At 46.8% G+C, this 17,905-nt stretch overlaps 1 non-coding gene and 1 pseudogene across 1 annotated transcript; both read right to left on the bottom strand.

The window, feature by feature from the left end:
• Positions 1-17,905, bottom strand: part of LOC135376425 (bromodomain-containing protein 3-like) — a 64,518-nt pseudogene that overhangs the window by 31,719 nt on the left and 14,894 nt on the right.
• LOC135376430 (small nucleolar RNA SNORD10) lies at positions 5,503-5,643 on the bottom strand. Its single transcript, XR_010417685.1, has one exon. It is a non-coding gene; the product is annotated as a small nucleolar RNA SNORD10 (small nucleolar RNA).

The following is a 17,905-nucleotide window of genomic DNA, read 5'->3' as shown; positions in this document are numbered from 1 at the left end:
TCACTATGTGTACATATAGCTCTAGGTGAGAAATGGACCTTTAGTGTTTAGAGTTGTCAAAATCTGCGATAACTGTATGTATTTGGAATTGACATGTGTCACTAAACCTGATATGATTTATTTTTCTCTCTTCTCGTCTGGTATTGTTGCCCTGGTGATTAGTATGGTCCGGTCAGGGAAGGGGAGTACAATGCATACGAAGTGCGCGAATGTAAACGTGCCATAGGTAGGGCCTGACTTTTTAGGGTTAAACCTGTATCCGCCCGATATTTACCCCCCGAACGAAATCTGTAAAATTCGGGTTTAACCCGAATCTACCCGAAAACATCCGGGTCACGTGGCACACTCATCAGTGTGCATTAAAATAAAGTTTGATAACATTGCTAAACATTAGTTCCATGTTAAGACAAATTTTTATTAAACAAAAAAAATCACCCGAATACACCCGAATTCCTGACGACAGAATATGCCGTAACGGGATTTAACCCGAATACACCCGAATTTTCGAATGAAAAATATCACCTGATATTCACCCCCCGAATTTGGCCAAAAATAAAACCCGAAAAAGTCAGGCCCTAGCCATAGGCTAATTATGCGGCGCTTATTATTCATACTGCTGACATCATCTCTGACATCATTTATTTACAACCCGCGCAATGGATGGATGTCGCTGACTGTCTCTATCATGGCGTCATTCTGAAGACACAGGGGCCAATGGGAGTTACGCTACCTGTTTAGATATACCTTGGTTTATCCACCAGCTAGCCTGCACTCGAGCCATTCTATCTATTAGCACTCAGAATAACCCTTCAAATGGAATAAAAACACAAAAGAATAGTTTTATCCAGCAGTGCTCATCGAAAGGAGCTCCGACACGTCCCCCACCATCTGACAAACCGACAAACCTGTGCGTGCAATCATTTTGCCCCAGAGTTTTCCCACTCTTGTTCACCAAGAGTGGCTGAATTACAAGAGTCAATATGCGAGGTTAGACCCGTTTTTACCCTGCAATACGCATTGTCGTTTGAGGTAAAACCCAGATACAGAGAGAGAGAGAGAGAAAGGAAAAAAGTAGAAGTGTGCGAATATTCGAATTCTCGAATTCGAATCGAACATCAAACGCTCGAACTATTCGATTCGCGAATCAAATATCCAGTATTCGATTTTTCGAATATTCGACTATACCGCGAATATGAACGACACAACCCGAAAGTGGGCTTCACCTGATGCTTCCGTGCACGAGGTGAAGCTTGCTTTACAAAATTGCCCTTGCTTCAGGACCAACACAGGCGGGACGGTGTTTAGTTTAAGATAACGTTATCCAAAGTTAGTTTTGTAGACATCGTCTGTGGAAGGGGCGGCGCCTCTCCCACATGCAGTTTAGCGGTGCCGACGAGGGACTTTGATTTGATGTCTGTGAGGTTGCCTTTAAAAAGTTTGGACTGTCGAATAATGACTACAGCCCACGAACAAGAAAGGTGTTTTAAAGATGTCCTTTGCAACTAAAATTTCAGTAGTGCAACTTCCTAGGGCGAGTGCAAAGAAACTAAAAGGTGTTCATGGCAAAGCTGAGGCAGGATGCCAATTCGTTTGTTTCACAAATGGCCTGTGGTTGTCTGAAACAATTACAGCCTCATCCGTATAATATGCTACTGCCTGGCATAAAATTTTGAAATGAAGGTAACCACTCCAGTAAGTGTAGGCTCACCCGAAAAGCAGGAAGCACTCTCATGTAACATTAAAGAGTAGGGGCTTTGAACACAAGAATTGCATGTCTCTCTTGTGGCAGTTAATGCTAGAAAAATTACACTAAAGGCATGGGCTACGAAATTGAAACTTTTAGTGCGAAAGTCACATATTGAAAATTTTGCACGAATATTCGATTCGGTATTCGGAATTTTTTTCCCCATTCGATTCGATATTCGATTCGACTTAAAATATTCGGATTTGCACACCCCTAGAAAAAAGCGCAACGCTCTGCGTGACCCATACCTTTCTTGATGGGCTTTTTGGCGGCCGTGCCCAGCTGCCCGCTGACATCCTGCAGCCTCTTCTCCAGCTCTTGTTTCTTCTCACGCACTTGCTCTTCTTTCGACTTGCCCGCCACTTTATTCTTTGAGGCTGGTGGACGGGTCGCGTCAGGCGTTAAAAAAGAGTGACACACACACACACAGAGAGAGAGAAACAAATTGGGACTCACAGTAGGGCTTGCGGGGCTTCTTGCGAAGGCACGAAGCCACGTAGGCCTCCAGTTCCCGCAGGGTGGATGGCTTCAGCGTCTCAAAATCGATCTCAATCTCATCCGGGTTGGAGTCTCGCAGGGAGGGCTCCCGCGACTGGATGATGTGTACCACTCGACCCAACTTGTCACCTGCAGAAAAAACAAAACTGGCATGCTCAGTGCACTTACAAAGGCACACGTACTAACACTTACGATATACAGATGCCTCGGTAACGATAATAACAATACATAGAGCCTCAAGTTTTCGGGAAATTTTTCTCTTCTGAATTCGGCTAATAAAAAAAGAAAAAGAAAAAGAAGAAAATCAGGTAAATAAACATGTGCTCTAAATTCATGCAAATTCGGGTGGAAAAAAACTTCCAGTACGTTAAATTCCGGGAAAAATTGGGCTCAGCTACTCAAACTAACTGAACTGGTTCAGTACAAATGGTGATACAACTGCATTTGCTGCCAAACAAGTTAGTGCACATTCCTACAGGCGTCTCAGTGAGGGCAGCTTGCCGGGTAAAAATCAGGTTTCACCCTAAGGAGGCAACCTTCAATTCGCGCAAGAATCAGGTTAAACCCCAAAACTTCAGCCTCTAACGATACAGTCTCTATAGCAAGGTCGTAAATGACAGCACTTCAGATGTGGAGAAATATACCAAACTGGAAATGTCCTTAACAAAAAGCCAAACACATTCTATACTACGTGCCTCATCACGCTCAACGTCAAACAGTGCGCAAGTTTTATTCGGCAGAGCGGACATCATCACATTCATGGCGTCACTCGCGCACATACTGGGCTTTTTAGTGTTTTATGGCACGACAGCAACTAAGGAAAAATTTGGACAAATTTAATGTAAGGACAGTTTTTTTTTTTTTGCTGTAGCAGGGATAGCGGCCTCATTCATGACCCTGTCATATTTTTGTTAAAGGCGACTTATTAGTGAAGCTGCCCTATTTTTCTGCTTGTGTGTGTGGGGGCGTTATTGGCCAAAAAAAGGGAAAGGCCAGTCATGCAGCATGGTGGCTTGCTATTCCCTAAACAAAAAAGGTAAACAAAAATGAGCAAACAAAGGTGAGCTTGTTGCACGGGCAAACTCTTACGCGTGGCAACGTTTTGTTTAGATTGTGTGCCTGAATTTTCTACGTTGTGATAACAGCAATGAACATGAATCGCAGCAGCTACAAAGCAAGTTTCGAGGTTGTTATGGTCCTCTCTGAACGTATCCCTACACATTTGGTAATCAAAACTCAAAAGCTAGTACAGCGTATGAAGCTAACTTCCCCTCCATTGAAGCCCACCCCTTCGAAGGCAAGCGAAACCACATCATACTCTGTGACACATCCATATGATGTTCAGCACAGCCGCGGCTTCAGTAGGTTATCAACCAACCCTGGTATTATTTGTTGAGCTGCCCACCTCAATTCACTGTGCCTGGGCAGACAGACAAACTTAGTAGCTTCATTCCATTCGCTTGCACCGCCCGCACCTCCTGAACCAGTTTCCAAGGAGGATCGGGTGCTATTAACGCACGAGAACTCGGGAAGAAATCAGGCACTACGATCTCCGCTCGATATGATTAGGGCCTGACTTTTTCGGGTTTTATTTTTGGCCAAATTCGGGGGGTAAATATCGGGTGATATTTTTCATTTGAAAATTCGGGTGTATACGGGTTAAATCCCGTTACGGCATATTCTGTCGTCAGGAATTCGGGTGATTTTTTTTTGTTTGATAAAAATTTGTCTTAACATGGAACTAATGTTTAGCAATGTTATCAAACTTTATTTTAATGCACGCTTACGAGTGTGCCAGGCGACCCGGATGTTTTCGGGTAGATTCGGGTTAAACCCGAATTTTACAGATTTCGTTCGGGGGGTAAATATCGGGCGGATACGGGTTCAACCCTAAAAAGTCAGGCCCTAGATATGATCTATCGCGAAAAATCGGGTTTAACCCGAAAAACGAGAGAACCCCAAGAATAACTCACCTGGCAACTTGTTGATGTCGAGGCTGAGCTGCCGCTTCTCGTCGTACGACATTGGCTTGGCGTGATCCTCATCTTCGCTATCAAACGCAGGTAGGCTTTTGCTCTTCTTAGATGACTTGCTGTTGGAGCGCTGCCGCTTCTGCTGCGCAGACTTCCCTCCCGTCGCGCTGGCCGTCGATCCCTTCCCCCCTTGAGCCGCAGCTGTGGCGTTGGCGCCACTTTTGCTGCTCTTGGAGGACTTTGAGCTCTTGCTCGCAGGCACTGGCGGGCCCTGGGCGCCCGGCAGGGATCCCGGCGCCACCGACGTTGCCGGGCCAGACGGGCCCAGGCTCACGTCCGGCGTCCCCACCAGGGCGGGTTCCAATTCTAATTTAATGTCCTTAGTTTCCTCCTTCTCTCCTCTCGGTTTCTTCTTTTTCTTCTTCTTTTTGTCCTTTTTTCGGCTCTCCGCCGCCAGGAGACTGATCTGCTCCGTCACTTTCCGCAACTGCGAGCGGGGGAAAAAAAAAAAGGGGGGACAGCAAGTTTTGAGGGCGTAAGAAAGGTAGCGATTTAAAATTACTCTGACGTCGAAAATATTTCTCTCGAGGCACGGCTAACTGCAATCCGTGTGGCGTGTTTTGGAAACTGTACTTTTCAAGCAGTACCGGGCCTGGCCAATCTCGAGGGCCGCAAGAGCAGGTCCGCACGTTAGGCTATTACGGCAACGTAGAGCTCAGCACAAAGTTACGACTGCACGTCCCCGTAAAACTATTTCGTTAGAGGAGCAACGTCAGGCTCCCGAGAAGGGTTTTCCCACAATTAGCACACCTGCAGCAAATTTCCGAAACCTACAAATGCCCTTCCCCCGTATCTTCCGTGCACGAGACACCCTCCTTCACCCTCCCGATACACGTGACGAGTGCTGCGACGGGAATATTTTGAGAGAACTGATATGTTCTGAGGCTGGAATCGGAAATGGAACCGGTAATACAGAAGACGTGGGTTCGAGCCCTACAGCCTGGCTAACCTTTTCAGTGACTTCCATCTTTCACCGGGAATATTTCGTTCGTTCAATACTCATGCAGTACAGTTTCGTGACAGCCACGGTCCTCACTCTCGCTCAAGCCCTCAAGTTACTCGTTGCACGATCCACCACAACTAAAAACAAACGCTTTACGAAGCCAACTTTAGCAGTTCCTTCGAGGAAGATTATCCTTCAAGACAGACAGCAATATTTAAACATCGGCACGATCGAACTGTAGGTGCGGGTTTCTCCAGATCTTGCACACAACCACAACTAACACGGGCATCAGAATGGAAGACGTTCTGATCACGTCCACCGAAAGACGGACGGAATCGCTCCAAGCCTTCAGAGGAAGGCCAAGGAGGATCCGAGCCACCTCCGACGGCAGAGTCAGATGACACGCAAGGTTTTCATCACCTGCCACAGCGTTCCCCCTTCCACTACGGACAGTGACCCTGCACCCTCACCTGCTCCTGAAGCTGCTGCAGCTTGTGCTCCCGCTCCTCGTCGCTGTCCTCCGACTCGCTCGAAGTCGACGTGCCGCTCGTAGAAGAGTTCGACGAGGAAGACGAGTCCGAGTCGTCCTCCTTGTCCCCCTGGGATGTCGGCGTGGGGTCGCTCTGCGGCGGCTCGTCGGGCATCTTGGCGTAGCGCATTTCAAATACGTCCTGCGGGGAATTGTTCTTTGTAAAGGAAAGCAGGCGGGGAGGGACGCTCCTTCAATGCCGTCACGTCCGTTACGGCAGCTCAGAAAAACGTCGATCGTCCCGTTTCCCCCGGCGAAACGTGTGCCTCCGCTATGCCCGCCGAGAACCGGCGGGGCACGCAAAGCGCGAGATTTCGCCACTAGGGGGAAATCTGCTGACGCGCATGGTTTTTCATCACAGGTGCGCAGACTGACAAACAGCTGAGAATATGATTTACCACTAAATTTTGGAGCAAAAATTCTGAGGACTTTTCAATGCCCAGCTGTGGGCTGTAGAAAATTGTTTATAACCAGGGTTTCGACATTTCAAAAAAAATATTTATAAGCAACAGGTACAACCTGAGCAAATACATCGGGACTGCACAATAGCGACCCATTCACGAACGCAATTTACGAGCGCCGATTATTAAAGATCGCAGAACAGAAAGGAAGGGTGATGAAAACAACGCAAGGTGCCGTTCATTTTGTGCACTTGTGGTCTCGACAGCTGAACAATATTGCAATGAGTCCTAACTCCTGCGATTTTCAAATGAAGTTCCAAATCCTGACAAGCAGAATTTGCACTGACAACTCTATGAGAGACAAAGAAAAGAAAAAAGAAAGATGCAGAAATCAAAGGTTTTCAAGAAAATGGAAAACTGCAGGGTCTTCAACACGTGTTGTCAACACCCATGTTGTTCACGTAACTGAGTGGCAGAGGTTGCGCCGCTCTTTTTCCTGTTGGCGACAGCCAATTGTCCGGCCCGAAATCCGAATTATGCGGAGCCCGCTGAATTTTCCTGCCATAGAAATACGTGGTAGTTTTGACGGGACCAACTGGAGGAGCCGAATTATCCGAAATTCCGAATTAACGGGGGCCGAACTAACGGGGCCCGAAATCCGAATTATGCGGAGCCCGCTGAATTTTCCTGCCATAGAAATACGTGGTAGTTTTGACGGGACCAACTGGAGGAGCCGAAGTATCCGAAATTCCGAATTAACGGGGGCCGAACTAACGGGGCCCGAAATCCCATTTATGTGGAGCCCGCTGAATTTTCCTGCCACAGAAATACGTGGTACTTTTGACTGGACCAACTGGAGGAGCCGAATTATCCGGAATTCCGAATTAACGGGGGCCGAACAAACAAGATTTTACCGTATCTGTCAAACCACCCAAAAACGGCCATTTTTGCGGCGGAAGGGAAAGAGTTGAAGGGACCACGAAGAGATCAAAACCCTCTGCAGGCATACGCAGTGCATTCCTAGCCACTAATCCATGCACCATGTGGAGTATGAACTCATCGTTGGTTAGAACAACAGATATGTTAACTAAAAAAAAAAAAAAAAAATACTGAGAAAGTGGCTGTGACGTCCAACGCCGGCAACCTTGGAGTGAGCAAAGGCCACGTCAGTCCGCAATGCAATATGAATGCAGTCCGTTGAATGCAATATGGCAATAATAGGATACAGTGAACCCTCGTTAATATGACCCCCGATAATCTGACATACGCGCTTTACGACCATACTCTTGGGGAACAATGCTGTGAAACCTCTGCAAATCCCCCCGGTTAATATGACAATTCCGCATTGTGACCAAAATTTTCGGGAACGACCATGGTCATAGTAACGAGGGTTCACTGTATACTTAAAATAATAGCCAGCTGTTCTCCACGAAGAACTCTGATTTCTAAGGAATCACTTCGTGGACCCTTTAAAATTGGGAGATGCACTGCAAGTGGCAACAAAAAGCTACAACAACAACAACAACAATGCTCGGAGAGATACAAAATGAGAAGAACAAAAAGGCTTTCAAACTCACTTGCAGCTTTCTTGCCATCACCACAACTTCATGGTCTGGAGGGTTGTACTTGTAGCAGTTGGTGAATATTAACCGCACATCATCAGCAAACTCCGTCGGCGCCCTGTACTCCCGATTGTCCATTTTTTGCTGCAAGCAAACGAGCGCTCGTTTTGACACTACCACCACCAGACCACCATCTACTGCATCAGAGCTTATTAAAGGCCCAAACTGTATATGGGTGTCCCCGCAATACTTGCCCATCTGGATAAAGCATCAGTAATCATTGTGGTGTGTGGATAGGGCCTGACTTTTTCGGGTTTTATTTTTGGCCGAATTCGGGGGTAAATATCGGGTGATATTTTTCATTTGAAAATTCGGGTGTATTCGGGTTAAATCCCGTTACGGCATATTCTGTCGTCAGAAATTCGGGTGTATTCGGGTGATTTTTTTTTGTTTAATAAAAATTTGTCTTATCATGGAACTAATGTTTAGCAATGTTATCAAACTTTATTTTAATGCACACTTACGAGTGTGCCACGCGACCCGGATGTTTTCGGGTAGATTCGGGTTAAACCCGAATTTTACAGATTTCGTTCGGGGGGTAAATATCGGGCGGATACGGGTTTAACCCTAAAAAGTCAGGCCCTATGTGTGGAGCAGTTGCAAACTTCAACATTCAGCGGACTGGTAGCCAAATAATGTGAATGAGCCGCACGAGGGTGCGAAACCAGCCGAGATTTTGTTCGCACTGCGCCTCGCCACTGAATTGCATGCACCCTGGGGCCAGATTCTATCCTGCATCCTTGGCACCCCCTTAGAACGCTTGCAATGTCTCGTTTTGTGCACACAGGTTATAAATACATTACTGTTTATAAAAATGGAGGATAGAAACCTGGTTTCCTTTCAAGGGCTTTTTTCGAGTAAAATCTCGTATACACAATCAACCCTCGATTTGTGAACCCGCGATTTATGAATTCCTCAGTTTTCGTCGATTTCTGAACGCGTTACCCCGTCACCAAATGGTTGGAAAAAGACGGAACTTGGAGCACGATGTGTCCGCAACATCAGAGGTGGGACTTGATCGTTGTTGATAGAATAGGGGGACACTGTAAGAGGACATGCGACTCATCCTTGGTGCCACAGATCGGCACAAAGACCACAGTTATTTGGAGTTCAGATTCTGAAATGAACACGTCTGGAGCGATCGGGCCCTTACCACTGGGGTGACAAAGACTGACAGTGAGCAAAGTAAGCGCGCAAGAGTTGCTACCGCGACTAGTAGACTGGATCCGAGACTGCGCGTCTAAAATATGCACCCATGGCAGCTGCACCAAGAAAATAATTGCACCCCCATTCTGTCACTTGCTTTCGGGGTATGATCGGGGTATGATCGGACTATGTGGATTGGACGGGGACACGAAAGTCGGCCGTCACGCGGCAAAAAGACGATCAGCGTGGGGGGGGGGGGGGGGGGGGGGGGGGGGGGGGGGGGGGGGGGGGGGGGGGGGGGGGGGGGGGGGGGGGGGGGGCTTTCCCGTATAGAACAGTGTTTCCCAAAACTTTTGGCGGTGACGGACCCCCGGAAGCGATGAGAACCAATTCACGGAACCCCCCCCCCCCCCACACACACACGCACACCGTCACAGCCAGTGCATAACCAGCAACCTCATCAGCTGCTGCGAGCTTTCGATACAGCTTCAGAAACGATTCCGGACTGGTTTCTTCTTCTTGTTTGTATGTGTATGACGCGGACAAACGTGCATTGCAGGATTTTTGTATCATAAATTACAAGGTAGCCGTTGAAGCATGCTTGTAGCAATTTTGGAAGTTCTGGGTGTTTGGAAATCGGGCAGCATGTACGAGCGCGTGTTTGTGGGGACGAAAATGCTCACTGAAATGTGAGAGACGGTCGCGGACCCCCACGGACACTCGCGCGGACCCCCAGGGGTCCGCGGACCACACTTTGGGAAACACTGGTATAGAGTATGCAGGCGCTTACCTTGACTGTGCCCAGATCCATGGGGTGCTTGATGATGTCGTGGTAGTCGTGGAGCCCCAGCAAGTCTGCGTCCACAGGCTTGTAGAACGGCCACGCATAACCCTGGGGAGAACAACCCACAACTTGAGCAAAGTGCTTCTGAAACACAACAAGAACAGAGGCGAGGGGGAGAGGGAAGGGGAAGCAGGCTCACACAAGGCACACAAAGGAAAAAAAAAAAAAAAAAAAAAGGTAAGAAACTCCAGCAGAAAAGATCTACTGGAAGCAAAACAAAAATACGGTACCATACCGACCACCACACAACTAGTACTAAGCAAATTTATCTGACCGACATTACTTTCTGGGGGGGGGAGAGTACTTGCCAGCTGAAAGGAGAGAGTGGGAAAAAGAGCTAAAGGGGCACCACTCATTACTCAACCTGCATGCATTGTATCGTATGTATCGTATTGCACATCAGAGTATTGGCAAAAAGGGAACTGCTCTTCTATGTGCCTTAATTGGCAAGATGCAAACACTGTGGTTCACAATCAATTTTGGAACAAAAGTTGGAGGTTTTTTTTTCGAGGGCCTTCCACACATCGGCCGTCGTTCTGCCCAGGATAGCCACAGAATACACGACCTCACAGCAGTGATTCGTTTCGTGCATACAATGATGAGTGCTGTTCATTCCTTGCACTTATGATTTCGGCTACGGATTGCTCTTGCAATGAGTGTTAGCTGCGCGCTTTCTCTTTTCTTTCCCAAACGCTCAATGGAATTCACCTGCGGCTCCGCGAGAGTAAGAAAACTATGCAAAACCGAGGGTTTTTCCCAAGGACTGTGGTAAATACCAGGTCATCCAACTCTGATATTAGAGGAGTTAAGGCCTCAGCCATTCACACTGTCTCTAGTAAGCGTGTGGCCACCCCGACGGCCACACCACTGGCGCAGATGCCAGCCGTTACGTCGCACATGGACGAGTTTCAGTATTCGCAGTACAATTTTTTTGCAAATACCTAAATGACGCATTTATGACAAAATAATCGTCCCTAACACGGACAGATACGGACAAGTGGTGGCCCTTGGTAGATGCTAGAAACACTCCAGAATGAGTTTTGTTTTCACTTTTAGCTTTCCCTCGTGGTGGTGATTTATGAAGCTGGTTCTGTGCCAAAGAGGCAGCGTGGAGATTTTATCTTGGTCGTGGCGGACCTCTTCTGCAAATGTGCAATACTCGCATTCGAAACGTATTTGGGTTCAATTTCTTTTATCAGAACGCAAATGACGACCCTGAAGGTGTTAGATAATCAGATTTTTGCCCTGAACGTGCGAATATGTATAACTTTCGCTACTGCTGTCCTTCCTGTCCTAAAACTAAACGGGAGGTATAGAAAATGGGGTGAAATAGCAAAATGTGGTACAAGAACAGAAAAGTTCAGCATGAAACTGGTGTCTTCCATTTTCCCTTAAAACACAATCTCACCGCGTAACACACTTTTAGCCAACCGTAATCCCGAATGGCATTATCCTTTCCGCAGAGTGCACAGCGCGCAAAAGACGAGCACAAACGAACCCACATGGGTAGCATCCGTTTGCCATCTTTTGAGCGCTACGCAGCCTGCAGTACCTACCAACAAGTCCATTCAGATGTTTTAAGCAACTGTTCTTTCACCCGATTTTCTCAAACGGGGGCATACACCGTTTTGGGACACCTACACAGTTTAGAGAAACTAGTGCTACACCATACATTAAATATTCCTGCCCACATTCACTTAACACAGCACTGGGCCAAAATATGCACTTCATCATATTACGTAACCTCAGCAACAACTTGACAATTTAGGTGGTGTCAGAAACAAGCATAAATTATGAAAAAAAAAAAAAAGTTGCAGCATTTCGGAAAAACCTTAAAAGAAAATGTACACACTGTATCAGTTGCTCAAACCTTAAAATAATCCAGTCTCACAATAACATTCAGGACCCAAACTAAGACTCAGGACCCAAAAGTACTGCATTAATGCGGAAAGTCTGAGTGATTGGTGAATCAGCACAACGAACTAGAAAGCAGCAGCAAAAGATAATGCCGCAGACACACAGAAACAGCATCAACGTGTTGCCTTCTCATCAGCTACGGGCCAATTTGGGGCTGTGCAAATCCGAATATCTGAAGTGGAATAGGACTGAAGGTTTGGGGATAGAAAGAATTTTGAATAGAACCTAATACTTGTGGAAATTTTACAATATGGTAGGCCCTAAAGTTTGCAATAGTGGCCCGTGGCTTTAGTGTAGCTTTTCTGGCATTAACGGTCACAAGAGAGACACACACGATTCCTCCGTGTGGATCCCTTACTCTTGTTTTGCATCGTAGCGTTTCCTGCTTTTCAGGCAAGTCTACACTTACTGGTGCAATTATCTTGATTTCAGTGCTAAACAGGCAGTGTCATGTTACACAGATGAGGCTGTAACTGTTTCTGAACATACAAAGGTCACACTTCTGAAACAAACAAATTGGCGTCCTGCCTCAGCTTTGCCATGAACGTCCTTCAGCTTCTTTGCTGGAGCGTGTTTGCCTCGCCTGGTGAAGCTGCGTCGCTGAAATTTTGAACGTAAGGGACATCTTTAAGACACCCTTTTGTTCCTGGGGTTGCAGGCATCATTTAAGAGTCTCAACTGTTTAAAGGCAACCTCCCAGACATCAAATCAAAATCCCCCGCCGGCACCGCTGAAGTACACGTAGGAGGGACACTGTCCCTTCCCCCGGTGAAGTGTGCACAATTAACTTCTGCCAAGGTTACCTTAAGCTAAACAACAACGGTCTGCCTGTGTTGGCCCTGCAGCACTGGCAACCTCTTAGAGCAGGCTTCACTTCATGCAAGGGAGCATCTTCACTTCATACCTCTAAGATATATTGATTTCAGACACACACTGAATCTTCCTAGAGTAGAACCTCGTTAATTCAAAATTTTGATCAGTTTGAAGGACTGTCGCATCCCCATCTTCACGCGCTGCAACATGACTTCATAATTTGAAGGAAACTGGGCCCGCATCCCACTTAATTTGCAAGTTTCCTACCGAATTTCATTATCTCCAATCAACCCACGCAACAACAACCTTCCATAAAAAGCTACGCGCTTGCAGACTTCCCTTCCCGAGCAGTCAATCATGCGATGCAACCTCCTCACTCTTCCTTGTCACCCAGCTGTGTTGCCATTACAGATTATGTGAACCGCATTTTGACTTGCGTTCCTCTCGTGCCTTTGTTGAGATCCACTTCGAAATACACTTCTTGCCTGTGGAGACCACGACCTGCTACAGGTTTTCCCGGCGATTTTAATCCAAGTGCCAGCTAAATTAATCCATGCCCCATAAAATTTGCATGGCACGTGGATTAATCTAGCTGGCACTTGGATTAAAATCGCAGCGAAAACCTGTAGATTATAACGACCATGTCAGACACCCCTTCCTGGCGCCACTTTTGGAAGCTGGCGGTGGCACTACTCATCGGCCCGGGTATTGCTTCCTCAACTTCTACGAGACTTTGTACTTCAGCTTACGCTAGTATGTTTGTACAAGCGGCGGATATCCCACGGAAGATGTTTTATCCTGAAGTTGGTTATCATCGTCGTTCTACGCGTTTTCATAGGAACTGTCGCTGTCGTCTGCTACGGTAGTTGTACGTCGTCTTCTGCACGTTCAAAATTCAAATTTCCGTCGTCCAATCACGACGTAGACCTTGCGGGCCAATGAGTAGCGCCCCCTAGCGGATTGTGCGGTACGGGCTCCTCGCGGGGGTTGCCGATTATGACATGGTCGTTATAATCTAATCGGTAATCCAGCAGAAGATGAGAGTTCGAGCCGTACAGCTGGCTAACCTTTCCAGTAACTTTCATCTTTCATAGTTAATTTCTTAGGCATTGGAGGCTCTGTATGTATTTGTCCTTTCTATGTATTCCAGCTTCAGAACAGCAGTTCTCTTATGTTATAATTAGAGCCTGAAGTTTTCGGGAAATATTTTTTTCTAAATTCGGGGTGTAAAAATCGGGTAAATAAACGTGCACACTAAATTCGTGCAAATTCGGGTGAAAAAAACTTCCAGTACTCTAAATTTGGGGAGAAATCGGGCTCAGTTATTCAAACTAATTGTAGCGGTTTGGTACAAACGGTGATGTAACTGCATTTTTCTGCCAAACAAGTAAGTTAGTGCATTCCTACAGACATCCCAGTGAGGGCAATTTGCTGGGTAAAAATCGGGTTCCACCCTAAAGAGGTAACCTTCAATTCGGGGAAGAATCGGGTAAAATCCTAAAACTTCAGGCTCTAGTTATAATCTAGTAGGTCGTGGTGGAAACAGGAAACCTGGAAAAATTTGTCAATGCTTTCCTAACCCGCTTCCAGCTCTGCCTGATAACATCAGCTTCTATTTCCCGAAGCGACATTTCGTCACTGTAAGCACGCTGACAGAGGCACCGCCGTCATCAAGTCCGAGATTCGGCTTCACCTAACGCGTGGGTGCTTTAGGTGAAGCTCGCTTTACAGCGCTGTTGCGCGACTCGTGGGCGAGATGCAAAAGCGCTACGACAGACCTCTTCTACTCAGAGGAATGGAAAATCAACAATCATCACTGCCTATTATTTTGCCTCAATATTTTAGTTGGTTGATTTCTTCTGATACGAATTTCGGATGATACCAACATTTTCCGTCACCCCAAGAGAGAACTTCGCGGGTTGGGCAAACAGAGTCCGAAATATCGAGCGACGGAGCTGCACGGAGTCCGAAATTTTGGACGTTCTTATACATCACCTCTGTGGGACCCGCTGGCGTTCCGCGAACGAGTCCGAATAATCGAGCATGTCCGAAAAATCGGTCGGTGACTGTATATTTTCTTTCACCATGTGCGCAGGGTCACTTGATTCAAATTTTTCCCCATGTCCACACGACTTAACGAGGTTCTACTGTACATGCACCCCACCGCTGCAGCGAGTTGTACAGGACTAAGGATCGAGTGAACTTTATTAACTACTTCATTGGAATCTTTTTAGGTGTGTCTGGAAACGAATACCTAGGAAACCCAACCCCAGGACAGTGACTTTTACACTCTGCAGACTGCATGTACTGCCTTCTCCTAAGATGAGAGGGGTATCTACGTTTTCCGATCAAGAAAGTTTCTTCCAATCGATCAAGAACAGGGAGGCATTACATGCTGGGGCACGTATATACTAGGGGTGTGCGGATCCGAATATTTTAAGTCGAATCGAATATAGAATCGAATGGGGGAAAAAATACCAGATCGAATATCGAATATTCGTGCAAAATTTACAATATATGACTTTTGCACTAAAAGTTTCCGTTTTGTGGCCCATGGCTTTAGTGTAATTTTTCTGGCATTAACTGTAACAAGAGAGACACGCAATTCTTCTGCTAAAAGCCCCTACTCTTTAATTTTACATGAGAGTGCATCCTGCTTTCCAGGTGAGCCTACACTTACTGGAGTGGTTACCTTCATTTCAAAATTTTATGTCAGGCAGTAGCACGTTACACGGATGAGGCTGTAATTGCTTCAGACAACCACAGGCCATTTGTGAAACAAACGAATTGGCATCCTGCCTCAGCTTTGCCATGAACACCCTTTAGTTTCTTTGCACTCGCCCTAGGAAGTTGCACTACTGAAATTTTAGACGTGAAGGACATCTTTAAGACACCCTTCTTGTTCGTGGGCTGTAATCATTATTCGAGAGTCCTAACTTTTTAATGGCAACCTCACAGACATCAAATCAAAGTCCCTCGTCGGCACCACTAAACTGCATGTGGGAAGGGCGCCACCCCTTCCACAGATATCTACACGACTAACTTTGAATAACGTTATCTCAAACTAAACACCGTCCCGCCTGTGTTGGTCCTGCAGCAAGGGCAATTTCGTAAAGCAGGCTTCACCTCATGCATGGAAGCATCAGGTGAAGGCCACTTTCGGGTTGTGTCGTTCATATTCGTGCAATAGTCGAATATTCGAAAATTCGAATATTGGATATTCGATTCGCGAATTGAATAGTTCGAGCGTTTGATATTCGATTCCAATTTGAGAACTCGAATATTCGCACACCCCTAGCATATACCCTAGCGTGTACTGGCTTTTATGTCATTTGAAAACCTGGCGCACAAAACCGCGCATTACTTCAGGAGCTGGAACACAGCATAAAGTAGGGTGATGTGAGGAGGAAAAATCGGTTTGTGTGGGAGGTGAAGAGAGTGCTTCACAATTTTGGGCTTTTTAATCGAAATTGATGATGCAAATCAGTGTTTACCTGGCACACAAGGTTCTATGTACATAACTACGTGCCATGCTAGCTTGATCTGCTTTTGTAGGGCCTAGCAAGGGCAGGGCTGACAGTACAATTCTTGGCCATAACACACTTGGCAATGAATGGGTTTGTTCTTTGGGTGTGTCCCAAGGCTGGTTCACACTGCTGCGTTTACGTCTGCTGACAGCCAACATCCTTCCGGATGGAACGAAGGTACACGTAAGACGCCGTACGCAGCCGTAAACGCAGTCACGTGAATCAGCCTTCAGGGAAGGAATAAATGTCATTGGGTGCGTTAAGTAGGCGCCCCTCTTTCGGCGTACTCAAATCGGGAATATGAGACACCTGTAGCGGCCACTAAACGGCGAAAAGCAACTTCAGAGCACTACACTGCTCGCTCGCTCATGCCATTTCCTGTTATCTGCTCATGCAGTGCACAGACCGAGGACACGTTGGCTTAAACCTGTAGCAACACTGGCACGAATAACGCAACAGCGGTTGAGGAGTTTTCCTTGTGACGGCGAATGAAATTGAAAAGATGAGAATTTGTAACAGAAGCCATGAGAGCTGCTTACTGCGAAGATGCCTGCACTAAAGCTCTGCATTTTCCCGCGAATAACCGTCTACTAATAGAAAAGCATGCCAACAGTTATAAAAGTATTACAGTTTCCTGAAATGGGAGCACTGGGTAAGATAGTAAGTCCATATTTTGCTTCAGAGCCCACATTTCGAGGGCTGTCCCGCAGATGCCCAACGGGAAGTAAGTCACGGAAAAGCTCAAGCACCCGGGTGATTGTTGTCTGCTTCCATGCACACAATCGAAACGGGAGTACGAAAAGCGACCCTGAGTATCACACTCCCGGGTGTGAGAATGAAATCGAAGTCTGAAACATTCGTGCTCCAGGGCGCCTACTTAACGCACGCATCCTTTCACTGTATCAGGATGTTGACTAGGGGGAGTTCAAACACATTGTTTCCTACAGCAGCCTGACGGGGAATGCAGATTATTTCGTATCGCATTTCGCTGCAACAAGTTTTCACCGCACGTGGAACACATCCCCGCAGACACAGCACAAATCAACGCCAAAAACAAGAACACGTCCACAAGCAACAAAGACATCACGGGAAAGGGAAGCAGAGCGGGACTTACGGCATGTTTTTTGGCGAAGAGCTCCTTGAGGATACTGTTGCAATACTTCATCTGCTCCGTGAGCTTGCCCTTCTTGGGTTTCGAGCTATGCTGCTGCGTGTCGGGCAGATCCTTCGAAGGCTTCTTTATGGGACGGCCGCTTTCCCTCCGCGTAGACACCTTCGACGTCTTCGCTTCGGGACCCGCGGAGTAGGGCAACTCCACTGGCGCGTTTCCCAGCGGAGTCGTCGTGTCTGCTTTCCGTTTAACACCCTTTTTAACCTGCACACAATGAAGTACGGCACACTGTGAGCACACGTCTCAATCTCGTGGGGGAGAAGTGAAACACACCTTTACTTGTACACTCAGAAATCCCTTCTCTCTTGTGGGCAATAAAAACGCTACTTGGGTACCCGTTCCCATTTCTAATGTGTTTCAACCGTTCAATTACATTTTGCCGATTATCACTGTAGACAATGCAGGAACCACGACTACATTTTAGCAGCTCCGCAGTATTTCTTTGCGCGACAAGGTCGTGGATCGCCTCAAGGGCAACCTTTTATGCGTGTGTGCGCATCATGGAGTTGAAAACATGGGTTCCCGGAGGAGCAGACGTCCTCGGGCCACAAAATTTGTGCGTGGTATCGGACAGCAACGATGGTGGCGATCTCGCACTCTCGAATTCACTCCCGATAATGAACGCAGCTGTAGCGACACGGTGATAACGTGTATGAGGCGCTTGACTCTGAATCTCGTACTTCACCGTTTTAAATTGTTTAAATCCAGGCAGTTTTA

The sequence above is a fragment of the Ornithodoros turicata genome, unplaced genomic scaffold (genome assembly GCF_037126465.1).
Source record: "Ornithodoros turicata isolate Travis unplaced genomic scaffold, ASM3712646v1 ctg00001087.1, whole genome shotgun sequence".
In the NCBI taxonomy this organism is placed as follows: Eukaryota; Metazoa; Arthropoda; class Arachnida; order Ixodida; family Argasidae; genus Ornithodoros; species Ornithodoros turicata.
The sequence above is the reverse complement of the archived record's forward strand: the minus strand, read 5'-3'. Positions and strand labels throughout refer to the sequence as shown.